The sequence below is a fragment of the Coenobita brevimanus genome, chromosome 43 (genome assembly GCF_032717465.1).
Source record: "Coenobita brevimanus isolate Jiangsu-jjx chromosome 43, ASM3271746v2, whole genome shotgun sequence".
Lineage (NCBI taxonomy): Eukaryota > Metazoa > Arthropoda > Malacostraca > Decapoda > Coenobitidae > Coenobita > Coenobita brevimanus.
This window is the reverse complement of record NC_136996.1, coordinates 27357598-27373157: the sequence shown is the minus strand read 5'-3', so window position 1 is coordinate 27373157 and position 15560 is coordinate 27357598. Positions and strand designations below refer to the sequence as shown.

General features: G+C 41.1%; 1 protein-coding gene across 2 annotated transcripts in view; it reads left to right on the top strand.

Annotated features, from left to right (window-relative positions):
* Window positions 1–15560, top strand: part of pico (ras-associated and pleckstrin homology domains-containing protein pico) — a 735402-nt gene that overhangs the window by 560 nt on the left and 719282 nt on the right. The gene's annotated exons all lie outside the window — the stretch shown is intronic.

Below are 15560 nucleotides of genomic sequence, written 5' to 3'. Positions count from 1 at the left end.
CCACACGATTTGCAAGCTGGTCGAGTGGGTGGGGTTCGTGTGGCGCCGGGAGGTTTCGTCACAGGGCAGCTCGGCGACTGCGCCAAATCCAGTCAGTTTATCCTTTCTGCCTATCCTGAGACGATGTACGCACCAAAACTCTGAATACCTTTGAGGAATAAATAAATTAGTATTGGTTATATTTTTTATGAGCGTGTAAAAAAAAGTGCCGAGTCAGCCAGACACCCGAATGCTCCCAGACTCAGACACGTGCGGGACAAATTGTTCCATTGAGTAGGATGGAAGGTTGTGACTCCTGCCCTGAGATTCTGTGTGCGCTGTGCAAATAGTTCCTGTACACATAAAAGGTGCACAGGAGAGGGTTGAATGTGTGTATTTGTATATGTTGTGGGGAAAGAATGTGTATATCTTGTGCGTTTGTACGAGTGGAATTTTCTTTGCTGTCTTGATCTGCGCATTTGTTGTTGTTGTCAGAAAGTTTCGGTCAGTCGCGCAGATTCCTAGATTTTTTTAGTGTTACGTAGCGCATTAGTGCTTGTTGTCTTCGTTGTCGTAGTTGTTGTAGTGGTAGCGGCAGCAGTAGTAGTAGTATTAGTAGTAGTTGGAAGAGGAGGAGAAAGAGGAGTGAGTGTTGTTATTGTTCTTGAGTGGAGTTAGTGATACGGCTCTTGTAGTAGCAGCAGTAGTCATCGAAAAGTAAGCTTAGAGTGGTAGTAGCAGTTACTGATGTTTGGGTATTCTTCGTGTTTTGTATTATTGCAAGGAATGTAGGGAGCAGGGTGTGTATGATGAAGGTATGAGAGAGAGAGGTTAGGAGTATGTTTGGGCTTAGTAATCAGTAGGTGGATGTAGCAAATATCTAAATTAGGCAGATTAGTCTATGAAGGGAGGTTAGTAGGAGATAAGAGAAGAAAAAAAATGTGTAGGTAAGGAGAAAGTGAGAATAGTAGTGTGTGTGTGTGAGAGAGAGAGAGAGGAGAGAGAGAGAGCGAGGGAGGGAGGGAGGGAGGAGTATAATGAGGAATGCATAAAGGTCAAGGATTTTCATTTTAGCTTTTGTCTTATAAGCCTCTTGTTCATCGTTGAAAATAATAATAATAATAGCATAGGTAGTAGTAGCAGTAGTAGTAGTAGTAGTATAGTAGTGAAATTTGCCACACTGAATAATTGTATTTGGCTAATGAGGATAGGCCTATTATCACAGAGAACAAAGGCTTATTATTTACACATAATTTGCCCTTATCTCTCATCTCCCACAAGGCCTTTATGACTCAGCTACCCGGTACATATAATCACGTGGCGTTACCTAGAATATAGAACTGGATTTTCTCTGACCACTAGAAATATAGAACTGGATTTTCTCTGTTTACTAGCATTACACTGGTACCAATATTAGCATTCTCTGGCATCTGGGATTCAGTCCTAGTTGAGTAAGGTTGTGTGGCGTTGATGAAGTGAGATTAGTCTGTTTGTATTGTGCTGTCTGGATATGTGCCCAGATATATATTTTTTTTAACAGTAGGGTATTGTTGTGTTAGCTGCTGGCGTATTTTTCTGCCTGTTTGAAATACTGTTTGTCTAATGAACTACTGTTACTATTACTATTACCACAAAATATTTATTATTCTTATTATTCTTATTCTTATTATTATTATTATTATTATTTATCTCTAGGTGATTTGTAAGACGATAAACAGTGCTGGAAGAAAACACAGGAAAGAACTTTAGCTGTTTTTTTTTTTTTATAAATAAAAAAAATCATGTCTTCCCACCGTACATACACTGAAGAGTTCGATTGAGGAAATCTCTCTATCTGTTTAATTAACTAGATCTCTCTCATTTTAGTATTTTTATAACTTTTAACGAGAGAGAGAGAGAGAGAGAGAGAGAGAGAGAGAGAGAGAAATCACGTCTTCTGTACCGCGGATCGATAAGCCTAGATTATCCCCGGCTCCCACCAACCCTGTCTTAACCAACCACGTGATTTTTTTTTCTATACTCCTTTTACTCTAACTTGGCCTTAAATTCACCCCTCAGCATCTTCAATGCTTAGCAATAACAGTGGACTAGCACTAGAGTAGATACTAGTCACCAAGAAGTGCTATAGCAAGGATGTGGAGCCGTTGCATTGTCTTATATTCTGCCACTGAGCTACGTGAAATAAGCAGCAAAAGGACGAAAATCTGGGCCAGGTTAAGGTAACAAGAGTGTAGTAGGTTTATCATAATTGTCTTCTGTTTACTTCTCTTTAATGTCCAGTCTTTAGGCTATTATTCTCAGTGTATTATAATTGCTCTTCTTTAATATTCTCATTAATTAACTCCTCTAATATTCACTTTCTCTTACTGTTGCTTTATCTCACCTTTCTCTTATTACTATCCTCCTCCAGTATTCTCAGTCTCTTATTACCGTTCTTTAATATTCTCACTCTTATAATTTCTTTGATATTCTCATTTGCCTATTATTACCCTTGTTTAATATTCAGTCTCTCTCTCTCTCTCTCTCTCTCTCTCTCTCTCTCTCTCTCTCTCTCTCTCTCTCTCTCTCATAATTTCTCTTCTTCGATATACTCATTTGCCTGATTGCTCTTGTTTAATAATATTCAACTCTCTCTCTCTCTCTCTCTCTCTCTCTCTCTCTCTCTCTCTCTCTCTCTCTCTCTCTCAACCAAATTACTTTTCTCACTGCTCTCACTCTTTTTTTTAGTGGCTTTATCCTCTTATTACAATTCTTTAATATCCTCATTCTCCTCTCGTTCTTCGTCTTTAGTATCCTCATCCTCCTATCATAATTATACCTATTTTATCCTGGTCTCCATGCTATATTCTCATCCTATACTCATTCTTTTGTCACTCCTCTTACTACGTTTTATCATCATTCTGTTATCATCACTCTCATCCTATGTCATTCTTTTGTGTATGCTTTTTTAATATCATTCTGTTATCAGTTTTTAAATATTATTACCGTCTTATCAGTGTAGTGTTATTTACAGAGATTTAAAGACCATAAAGACAATAAGAACGAAATTTAATGTTATTGTTGCACCTTATTTTATACGGTAATTTATTTTTAAAGAGCGGTAGGAAGTAAAAACGTTTTTGTTGAAGATAGGACGCGAAAACTTTAAAGAATGACAGTATGTGAACACGTTTGTGGTAAAGAATGATAGTGAAAAAGTTTGTTAAAGAACGATAGTAAGTGATGACGTTTGTGTTAAAGAGCGATATGGAGTGAAAACATATTGAAGAACGATAGGAAGTGAAAAAGTTTGTCAGAGTACGGAAAGAAGTGAAAATGGGCTACTTGTGTTAAAGGACGTGAAAGTGAAAACGTTTGTGTTTAAGGGTGACAGGAAGAGAAGACGTTTGTGTTAAAGGACGATAGTAAATGAAGACGTTTGTACTGCAGGACGAAAGAGAGAAACGTTTGTGGAGCAGCTTAGGTCTTATCACTTAACCCTTGCAGCCCGATGAGGCACAATGCAGTTTATATCTGCTGTCTCCTCCCTACGACAGTATTCAACTTAGGAGAGACATTTGGAGCTTAGGAGACTTTTCGAACTGGATAGAGTTAGGTAATAGCCTTCACTAAACTTTTCTTTCTCGTATATATTTTTTAAATTGTGCCCCTAGTATCTCATAAAAGAAGTTTACGTAACACCTTTCAACTCCTCAGATGACATTAGGAGACTCTCGAACTTTTGAGCATGGCGTTACGAAGATGGCATTAGGTTGTGACACAGTTTCGAGGTGGTGTAGAGGAAATATTGACCGCAACTGTACCCTACCGCGACTTTAAGGCAGGACCCCACGCTTGTAACCCCTTCAGCCCACACCATTTTAATTTTAAGTCTGCTGCCACCAGACTAGTTTATTTGGCTCAGAAGTTGCAGTCCGTAAAGATTAGAAATAGCGTTCATTGACCCTACGCGATACTCCTTGTACTCTACCTAGTCTAAAATTGCCATCTGTACTGTATGTCTTCAACACTGACCTGTACCAAACGATTAACATTACAGTATATTGCTAGTCACGAAGAAGTGCTATGGACAGGACGTAAGGCTGTAGCATTGTCTTTTGCTGCCACTGAGCAACGTGAAATAGCTAAGATGCAAAAAGACCAAAAATTTCGGGCAAGCTTACCCCCTCAGCATCCCTGCCTGTCGTGAGAGGCGACTAAAAGGGGTGTTTTTGTGTCCACTCTTTCTCTCCTTACTGTGCTCTGCTCTTGTCCTGCCTCTCTTTTTTGTATTTCCGCGTTTCTTTCGTCCATTATTTTCCCTTTAATCCTACAGTGCCTTATAGCCGTATTATGGCTTGGTACTAAGTCTTCATTATTTCTTCTTCCTTCGAGCAGGCGTAGGTGAGAGAAATTAGAATAGTAAAAGGAAAATAAACGGCTAAAGAAGATATACAGCTGCGTCTCCCGTACAAACTGTCGATAATACAGTGATACAGACTGATTATTGTGGAGGAGAATATTAGGATGAAACATCGGGAATAATTCGGTAGGGAAGAGGCGCTACGAACTCTTGCCAGCGAGAATCAGCCTCCAGGACCTTACTCTCTGACGATTATCCCTCCCATGGTCACACCGTCTTGTACTTAATCCCATCTAACTCCTGGCAGTTTTATTTAGCAGAAAAGTGAGTTGCTGAAGCCCGAGTGTTATTGCTGGAACCTTTACCCCTGTCATGCTCGGTCAACTCTAGTGTTATATTCTAGGTGATAGTAGACGATTTTATTCAGCTGAGTGTCACGGGAGCCTCATAGTCTTTCCTGCCAGTCATACTCTTAATAATCACTGTCACACCTGTATGTACTCAAACTGTCCCAATCTCTCTCTCTCTCTCTCTCTCTCTCTCTCTCTCTCTCTCTCTCTCTCTCTCTCTCTCTCTCTCAGGAATTTTTATGTGTGTGTTATGTTTTGTTATGTCTTATGGCCCTCTCATAACTCTTTCGTAGTCATAGCAACTAGCAGTCTCTCTCTCTCTCTCTCTCTCTCTCTCTCTCTCTCTCTCTCTCTGCTTCCATTCCTCCTTTATTTCTAACTTTCGCCCTTCTCTCCTTAGTCCTCTCTTTCTCCATCCCTCTTCCCTTCCTCCCATCCCCTCCTTTATCTTTTTCCTCCCTCCTTCCTTCCTTCCTTCTCTCTCTCCCTCCATCCATCCTTCCTTCCATCCATTCATTCTTTCGGTTCTTTCTTTTTCTTTCTTTCTTTTCCTCTCCCTCCCTCCCTCCTTCCTTCCTTCCTTCCTTCCTTCTTTCCTTCCTTCCTGTGCACCATTAACCATTTTGAGCCGCAAGTTAATGCATCTAAAAGCCACTCTTGAGATTGAAAAGCCGAGGGGAATATTTAAAGAGATGTTTATTATTATTATTATTATTATTATTATTATTATTTTATTATTATTATTTCAGAGACTCATAGCCATGAACTGACCGACAAGATTAATTTGTGTGTGTGTGTGTGTGTGTGTGTGTGTGTGTGTGTGTGTGTGTGTGTGTGTTTTATTATAAGGTCCGTACCTCTCTCTCTCTCTCTCTCTCTCTCTCTCATGTTTATTCACCTGTGATATCTCTCTCTCTCTCTCTCTCTCTCTCTCTCTCTCTCTCTCTCATGTTTATTCACCTGTGATATCTCTCTCTCTCTCTCTCTCTCTCTCTCTCTCTCTCTCTCTCTCTCTCTCTCTCTCTCTCTCATGTTTATTCACCTGTGATCACACCATCCAGCCTTGCTAATTCTCTAATCAACACACACACACACACACACACACACACACACACACACACACACACACACACACACACACACACACACATCCAACTAGCTTTCACGGCTTAGAGGTTCCTTGCTAGTGTTTGCCATATAAGTCATGATTTTTAGTAAAGAAAATTTTGCTTGTTGTCTTAAGATCATTTTTTTAGCGAATGTGTCAGGAAACAGAAGGCTTAATAAAGTACGGAACTAATATTTTTTCATTTATCAATAGAGAGAGAGAGAGAGAGAGAGAGAGAGAGAGAATTACAGTGTGGTTGTCTGCTGTTACGTCATTGATCTTAACTTCCGGTAAACATATAAATCGTAATCGCCTTTTTTGTCCGTGCCGTACGTGTTTAGTGTCACGCGCAGCGAGTGTTTTAGTCCTTGATGGAGCGGTACCAAGCCAGATAACGGAGGCTGATAAGGACACGAAGATTAGATAGGGAGGGGGGGAAGGGGTGTACTGACAGGGGAAGGGATGTAAGGGCGGGGAAGGGTGATAGGGAGACGCAGGTGACATGAGGAGGGGGTTTGGGGGGAGGGAAGGGGTGTCAGGGTGTGGGGTTCTTGGACCTAAGGGAACGGGCTGCCTAATCAATGCATTGAGTTGAACACACACACACACACACACACACACACACACACACACACACACACACACACACACACACACACACACACACACACACACACACAAGATTTGACGGTTATCTCGTGTACCGTTAAGAATCTTTCCCAAATTGCATAAAATAGCTTCAGGATAGACTAAACAAAATGATAAAATACGTCATCGTGCTGAAGGGGTTTATTATTCAGCTTTTGTGTGTGATTTCAGTTTTGGAATAGTTTGATACCGGATCCGAAAAGAAAGTGAGCTGTGAAGTTAGAAGGTAAAACTGTAATATCCAGTTTCATTTTATTCCTGTTCGAGGGGTAGGGGGCCGGGGCTAGGCTGGCAATCCAGTATGCGTAAGGGTAGATGACCAGCCTACTTCCCTTGGTGGCATTACGTGACAGAAAAATCCTCCTGTCACTTCTTGCAGATCGAACTTATAGAAAACCATTACTCCGATTGCATCATTCTGACCACTAGACCACCAGGCGTCTAATCAAGGCGCTGGCAGAAAGGAAGAAACTAAATGTACGGTATCTAAAGACACCGCAGGTCATATACATAATATCTGAGGTGCGTATGATTACTTAGGTTTTCTTGAGATTTCCTTCAGGTGAATGAAATCTTGTGGTGATATCCAGAGTAATGCACGGTACCGTAATGCAACAAGTCTCAGAAGGATAAGTAGGACAAATGAGATGAGAATGTAAGGCTTTTGACAGCCACTGGTGCCGAGACATCAGGCTAACCTAAGTTCATTTCTCATGAGTCCTGCCTTGAGGATAGGTTGCCGGTGCCTGCTAAAAGGACAAACTATGAAAGTCATGACCAGCTTGATGATATTCATCTGCCGGTACCCACCCATCTACCTGTTATCTACCACGGACCGGTTTTATATTTAATATATATATATATATATATATATATATATATATATATATATATATATATATATATATATATATATATATATCGGTATATACTGTGTGTGTGTGTACTGAGGATCAATAACATGCAGCACGCAAGGTGTTGTCGGGGTGAGGGTGAGGGCGAGTGCAAGGGCGATGGTGGGGATGGGGATGGGAGTGGGGGTGGGGTGCGGCGGACTGACCAAGGCCTTGGATTGACCCACCATATTAGGCCACTGAGGGGCAAGTGAGGGTCAGGTTCCAATATTTATAAATCCTCTTGAGTTCATGTATGCAATATTGCTTATGAAGTGTTACTTTCACTTAGTCACCAAACAGCAGTCAAACTAGAGTGAAAGATAGAGTTAGAAATAAGACCAAGTGGAATAACTTCCTTGTATGATTCACTTCTCTAGAGGCTTGTTTTTATCGTGAAATTATGTTAGGATTCTTTATAAATACCACCCACACTGCCTTAACACGCGCCATGGCCACTCTCAGTACTATACTTGGCCACTCTTGGTACTTATAAACACACTTAGGTTACCTTTGGAGTTACACTTGTTAGATTTAGGATTAAGGTATAGGGTTACTTAAGTGTGTGTGTGTGTGTGTGTGTGTGTGTGTGTGTGTGTGTGTGTGTGTGTGTGTTGGTAGCCTCCTTTACCACATCGCTGAGTAGGGTTATCAGTAGTTGAAAATTGTGTATCGTTAGCCATAATAGGTTAATTATTATGAATGCTCCCCAACCACTGGAAAGGGTTAAATACTGTCATCATCATCATCACCACTGCCATCATCGTCATCATTATCATCATGATCATCATCATCGTCATCGTCAGTATCACCACCACCAATATCATCATCATCGTCATCGTTACCATCATCACCACCAATATCATCATCATCATCACCTTCACTATCATCATTATCTTTTTTTCTTAATCTACGGATAGGATGAAGTACATTTAAAGCCTGTGTATTGTACTTTTCTCCTTAGTACCTTTATTCTGAAGTACAGAGAATAGCGTCTTTAATTCCGTGATTCGAGGTAAATTAGTTTCAGTCGTATCCAGTAACTCAAAGCAGATATTGACCTCCATGACTGAGCATCGGGTAAATATGGCAACGTGTGGTGTTTTAATTGCAAAGGAATAAAGAACAAGCTGAGCACTAAATACAGACCACGTAATTACTTCTTTATTTATACCAGCGCTCCCTTCCCTTCCCTCCTCTTCCTTTCCATTTCTTTCCTTCCCCTTCCTTTCTGTTTCTTTCCTTCCCTTCCTTTTCTACTCCTTTCCTTTCCATCCTTTCCCTTCCCTTCCCTTCCCTTTCCACTCCTTCCCTTCCCTTCCCTTCCCTTCCCTTCCCTTCCCTTCTCAGTCTTTGCTTTAGACCTAGATATGTCTGGGGAGCTCGAGATAGGTAAGCACGTACAGTGAGTTGCTCCATTATTATTATTATTATTATTATTATTATTATTATTATTATTATTTACAAATAGGGACAGATATTTTTAATCGATGTTTTTGTCCCTAAGTTAAAAAATGGTAGGTGTCCTGGTATGAACTTCACTATTATTTGTGTATCGTATTCATTTATTTATTCATTTTGCTAATCTGGACAAGTAATTTAATAAGTGTTTTTTATTCCTAAGTTAAATAAGTGAACCATTAAGTAATTAGAGGCTTTTGTGAATATGCAAGAGACCCAGAGACCTAGAAGTGCCATAGTGCGTTTAGACGTTTTTTCTTTTACTACCCAACCAAAGAACTAAATTCAGTTGGATTATGTTGTATGTGTGTGTGTGTGTGTGTGTGTGTGTGTGTGTGTGTGTGTGTGTGTGTGTGTGTTTTGCTTTATGGTTGGTTAATTAAAACGTCCCGTGTTCTGGCACTTTTTGGAACCTGAACTCAACATGCTGATTAAAGCTTGGAAGTCAAGATTAAATTCTCTGTATTTTTGTGTAGTATTAAAGAGAAAAACCAATGGGGATTAGAACTGGGATGATGATGATGATGACGATGATGATGAGGGGGGGAGTAGGAGGACAATATTGATGAAGTTGATGATGATGATGGTTGATGATGATGATGAGGATAGTAATAACGAGCAGGGGACAGAGGAGAATGCTGCTGCTGGTGATGATGATGATGATGATGATGATGATGATGATGATGATGAGGAGGAGGAGGAGGTGATGGATGTTGATGAAAATATGACGATGATGATGATGCTAATGATTTACAAAACTATATAATCAACTCTAGGGTGAAAAATCAACTAAGTTCGCTCCCGCTACCGGCCAAGGACACCGGTGAGAATGCATAAAAATTAAGAATCCATGAATATTCCGGAAATGGGACGTCACATTTACCTTCCGGCTGGAGTGTGTGAGTGACAGCGCGTCGGACCCAATGTTTACAAACTGTCTGGGGGGTGGGGGGGGGATGAGGCGGCGGGCAAGAGAGGAGAGATAGATAATGGAGCTCTCTTTTTTATATCTTACGTATTCGTGGCTAATTTGGCTAGATAGAAAATGAAACTGTATCTCGCCTCTCGTGTATCCTATGTATTCGTGACTGATTTGGAGAGATAGAAATTGGAACTATTTCATCTTTTTTTTTTTATGTTATTTATTGGTGACTGATTTGGAGAGAAAATGGAACTGTCTCTTTTTTTATATATGTCTCATTCGTTGCTAACATAGAGAAAAACATGGAACCGTCTCTCTCTCTCTCTCTCTCTCTCTCTCTCTCTCTCTCTCTCTCTCTCTCTCTCTCTCTCTTTTTTATCTTACTTATTCGTGACCAGTTTACGTGTTCCCTTCTTCGTTTTATTAGTTTTCCTCTTTTTGCGTTCATTATTCATTTTCTTTCCCTGCTTTCATTTTATCCGTTTCCCTTTCCTTCATTTGTTTTATTTATGATATTATTCTGCATCCAGTTTCTTCTTTTCCTTTCCTGTATTCATGTTATCAATTTTCCATTTTCTGCGTTCAATTTTATTCATTTTCCTGTCCTGCATACCTTTTGCAGTATTTATAATCCTGTCCTGCATTCGTTTTCTTCATTTTCCTGTTCTGGCTGCAAGATTTTTTTTTCTTTAATTCAAATTGGTGGTGTTTTGAGAGGAATAGAGGGGGATGAAGTGACGAATAAGGGAGGAGAGAAAATTATAGAGTTTGATTTGTTTCGTTTTTATTTTTTAAATGCATATTTTAACCTTCATTGAGTTTCCATTCCAATTTCCAAGCTTTGTCATTCTGGTGCTATTTTAGGGAGGAGGGATTGCTTGCAGTTTTCAGAGAGACGAAAAATTACGGTGCCGAATCTGCCAGACTTACCAGAGTTTGCCCCGTGTAAACAAGGCGTGACGTCACTCAGGCAACGGGGCTACTGACCTATCACAAGCGTCCTTTCAAACTCCCACCTATAGTTTATGCATCTTAACGTGGCTGAGATTTTTGCCCTTTTGCAGCTGCCTTCTTGTAGGTCAGTGGTAGAATAGCCTATAACGATACTGCGGAGTTAGATACATCGTTTCTATAGCACTTCTTCGTGACTAGCACCATTTAAGTGTAAAACTATAATGGACGGAATAAGATTGTACAGAGGCGCTATATACTGCTGAGTTATACACATTCCATAACACTTCATCGTGACTGGCATCATATTATTGTTACAGAATAATGGGCAGAATAAGGTACGGTAGTACAAAGGCTCTATATTGTACTGTTATCCTTCTAGTAGCACTTCTTCGTGACTAGCACCATATTATAGTGTTACAGTATAATGGGCAGAATAAGGTAGTTAAGAGGCTCTCGACACTGCTGAGTTATATACATTCCATAGCACTTCTTCGTGACTAGCACCATATTATAGTATTACGGAATAATGGCAGAACACAGCCTAATTACAAAAGAAGATTGTACTGCGGCTCAGCATCCTTTCCGTTGCACCTCCTCGTGACTGGCGCTGTTCTGGTACTAGTCTCTCTCTCTCTCTCTCTCTCTCTCTCTCTCTCTCTTTCTCTCTCTCTCTTTCTTTTGCACCTTAACGTACGCGACAGATATGACAATTTTTGAGCAAATGAAAGTGAACAGAGTGTCGAAAGGACGGTCCATCCCAGGTACCGTATATCTTACAAAGTACGGGGGATCAAAGGGAAAGACGGGCAAAAATAGGGAGCAAAAATTTGGAATATATATATATTTTTTCTGTCCGGTAGCGTGTCGCCTTGTTAGAGATTATTTATATTTTATTTTTTATTTTTTTATCCTCGTCGTACTTCCTCCGTGTCGCGGTTCAGGGGAGGTAGCTGTTTTATGAATCTATCTGTCTGTCTGTATATGTCGATCTATCTATCTGTCTAATTATCTCTCTCCGTCTATCATATCTATCTAGCTACTTATTTCTATGTCTGGGCTATGTCTGTGTATCAACCTCTATCTATGTCTGTCTATGTAAATCCTGACACCTTAATTCCGTAAGGGGTGGCCACAAGCAAATCACCTCCACGTCACCCAGTCCTATGCATTCAGGCTGCCCTATATCAAAGTCCCACAGCCTCTCTCATATATATATTTCCATTCCATCCCACCATCTCATCCTTGGTGTCTTCCTTCTCCTACCCTCTCCGCTTCACCTACATACACTTCTAGTCAGTCTCTCATGTCACAGTGCCAAAAATTGTACAGATGAAGTTATAGTCACATTAAAAGTGTGTGTGTGTGTGTGTGTGTGTGTGTGTGTGTGTGTGTGTGTGTGTGTGTGTGTGTGTGTGTGTGTGTGTGTGTGTGTGTGTGTGTGTGTGTGTGTGTGTGTGTGTGTGTGTGTGTGTGTGTGTGTGTGTGTGTGTGTAACCTAAGTGGAGTGAACCGAGGTATGAATGAGTGGCGTGGGAGTGTGTGTGTGTGTGTGTGTGTGTGTGTGTGTGTGTGTGTGTGTGTGTGTGTGTGTGTAACCTTAGTGGAGTGCGACGAGGTGTGAATGAGTGGCGTGGGAGTGTGTGTGTGTGTGTGTGTGTGTGTGTGTGTGTGTGTGTGTGTGTGTGTGTGTGTGTGTGTGTGTGTGTGTGTGTGTGTGTAACCCAAGTGATGTGAGACGAGGTGTGAATGAATGGGAGTGTGTGTGTGTGTGTGTGTGTGTGTGTGTGTGTGTGTGTGTGTGTGTGTGTGTGACCTAAGTGGAGTGAGACGAGGTGTGAATGAATGGCGTGGGAGTGTGTAGTGAATGTGTAAGTATGTGTTGAGGTGTGAATGTCTTTTGAAGTGTGTGTGTGTGTGTGTGTGTGTGTGTGTGTGTGTGTGTGTGTGTGTGTGTGTGCAGGTGAGTGGAAAAGGGTCATACGAGATGGGTGACCTCACTTTTGACCCCTATTTGACCCCTGACCTCAGCAACTTTACGGTACCGCAAGAGATAAACTTAAGGATATTCTTAATAATTCCTCCAATGATAGAGCTCCTTCTTCAGCTACCGTACGTAAAATCGAAGTGAACTTGAATTAAACTTGAATTGGTATTGTCGTATTGCCAAGAGAAAACTGAAAGCGCCGGAAAAAAAAAAAAAAAAAAAGAGACTTGGTAAGAAAATGACAAATGGGGAGAAGAAAAAAAAACGTGAGAATTTTTGGAAGGGACGCTGATTGGAATTTATTGAAGTGAGAGAAAATCGTGAAAATTAGAAGACGATAATTTATGACCTGTGGGCGACCGCAGACGAGAGTGGGGTGTGGGGTGTGGGGTGAGGGGAGGGGAGGCTGGTAGGGGTGAAGGAAGGTGAGGGTGGGGAGCGAAGTAGGTGAGGGACGTTTGTACTCATAGGGTACTGTGAGGGTGAGGGATGAAGAGGGTAGGTGGGGGTGAGGGTGGGGTTGTAGGGGTGAATAGGAGTGAGGGTGGGATGTAGGGGTGAGGGTTAGGGTGGACCTTAGGGTGAGTAGGGTGGGGTGGACCTTAGCGTTAGAGTGGGGTGAAGAATAAGAAAGGGTGTATTGTGGGGATGATGGTGGGCTGGGGTGAGGGGATGTGGGGTGAGGGGTGAGGTAGGGTGAGTAATAAGGAAGGATGAATTGTGAGGTGATGTGGTAGGGTGGAACAAGTGGACGATAGGGTTTAAGAGAGAGAGAGAGACGTCATCTTTGTTTATTCAGCGTTTTTCTTCTGTCATCTGATTATCTGTTTATTTCTTCATCCATGTCCACTTTCTCTTCGTTGGTCTTCTTCACATTTCTTTCTCTTCCATCTTTTTCCTTAGTATTGTTATTGCTGTACTGTTGTTGTTATTATTATTATTATTGAAAAGATTAGGAGAAATACACTGAGGTGGTTTGGACATGTGGAGAGAATGGAGAATGAAAGACTGACTAAGAGGGTGTATGTAGGTGAGGTGGAGGGAGGGAGAGGGAGAGGTAGACCGAGGATGAGGTGGAGGGATGGAGTTGAGAGGTATATGAGGGAGGGGGGGGTGAGTTGGGGGGAGGGGAGTCAAATGGTGGGTGACAGAGTGACTTGGAGGCGTTTTGTCTGCGGCCACCCTTTGCGGGATTAGGGCCTCGGGCTATAGATAGATAGATAGATAGATTATTATTATCCACACCATTATTCCATGTGGTTGGGATATAGAAATCGCCCCTGTCCGTCCGTCTGTCTGTCTTTCCGTCCCGGCCTGTATCTCGTAAACTACCTGGTGGATTGGCTTCATATCACTCACAAAGATAGAGTATGTGTCGTAGTTGATGCCCGTTTATGTAAAATTGCCATATTGTCTGTACTTTACAAGCTATGACCATATAAAGAAAATCTTTCGTGTTATATTTTGGAAACCTCGCTGGATTCTCTTCATATCTTAGAGAAAGATAGAGTATGGGTCCTAGTTTATGTCCATATATATGAAATTGCCACATTGTATTTTGCGAGCTATGTCCATATAAGGAAACTAATCTGTAAATAGGCTAGCTGTATCTTGGAAACCGGTGTACGTGCTGGATCATCTTCATTTCCTAAAGAAAGATAGAGCACGAGTCCTAGTTGATGCCGCTGTTAGTGCATAGCTGTACAGTGTATTCATTACCACAGGGATACGTCTTTGCTAAAGGATTATAATAATAATAATTATTATTATTATTATTGTGATTATTATTATTATCACCTTCATTATCATGACATGGGAGGGAAAAAGGGTTCTGGAGTCGGATATGATGATGATGATGGTGATGATGATGACAGTGACGATGATGATGGCTACTGATAACTCTAGGAAATAATGAGTTTGAAAATAAGAAAAAAAAGAAAAGAAAAAAACATAATAATTCTTTTAGTATGTGCCCTTCAAATTCAGACATTAGATCAGTTGCCCCTCTCTTTGGCCAGACGAGATACGTAGAGTGCGTTGAGTTCGGTCACTGGGCTATAAGTGTGTTGTGGACTCAGAAGAATGTAAATTGTGTGTGTGTGTGTGTGTGTGTGTGTGTGTGTGTGTGTGTGTGTGTGTGTGTGTGTATAGTTTTTCCCCTGTATTTTTGTTCTCCACACTTTCTTCCACAGAGTTCCTCATTTCTCAATTCTGTTCAAAGTTGCCTCAAAGTTGCTTTTTATTTTTTCGCAAAAGTTTCTCTGCGTACTCTCTTATTTTCTTTTCCAAGCGTTATTTTTCCATAGCCTTTCTTTCCATTCTGCTTCGATTTTTCCTATTGGTTCAGTATTTTCCTTTTTCCTGGTTGTCATTTTGGTAGAGTACCGGTACGGTAGTAGACAGTTGCAAAAAAGGTCGAGAGTTGGGATCGGAAATATTTTGATCTGTTTTTTTCGTTTAGACAGAATGACCAGTGGGTATTGGTGCCTAGTAGGTGACATGTGCAGTGTGTGGCACGTAGGTGGACTGTTAAGCCTGAGAGAACCCAAAACCTTCATGCGGAGGCAAGGAAAAAAAATCGATGAATTAATAGATAGACATAAAGCACTAAACGTTATTAACATTCACCCTCTCAGATAATTATTCTTTTGTAGTCACGATCTACGTCCGAGAACATGTCCCCTACCCCCTATCTACGCTATGCACCCACCTCCTCCCACACCTACTGTCTAAATCACACCGTCCCACTATCTACTGTTTGCATCCACCTCATCTACCTTCCCAGGCTTGCTGGCCTACACCCTTATCTATTCATCCGTGTACCCACCCACCTACGGTACCCTACAAAGTACACCACCCATCCATCTGTCCATCTGCACTTAGCATTCATGTACACTTAGCATCCATGTACACATAGCA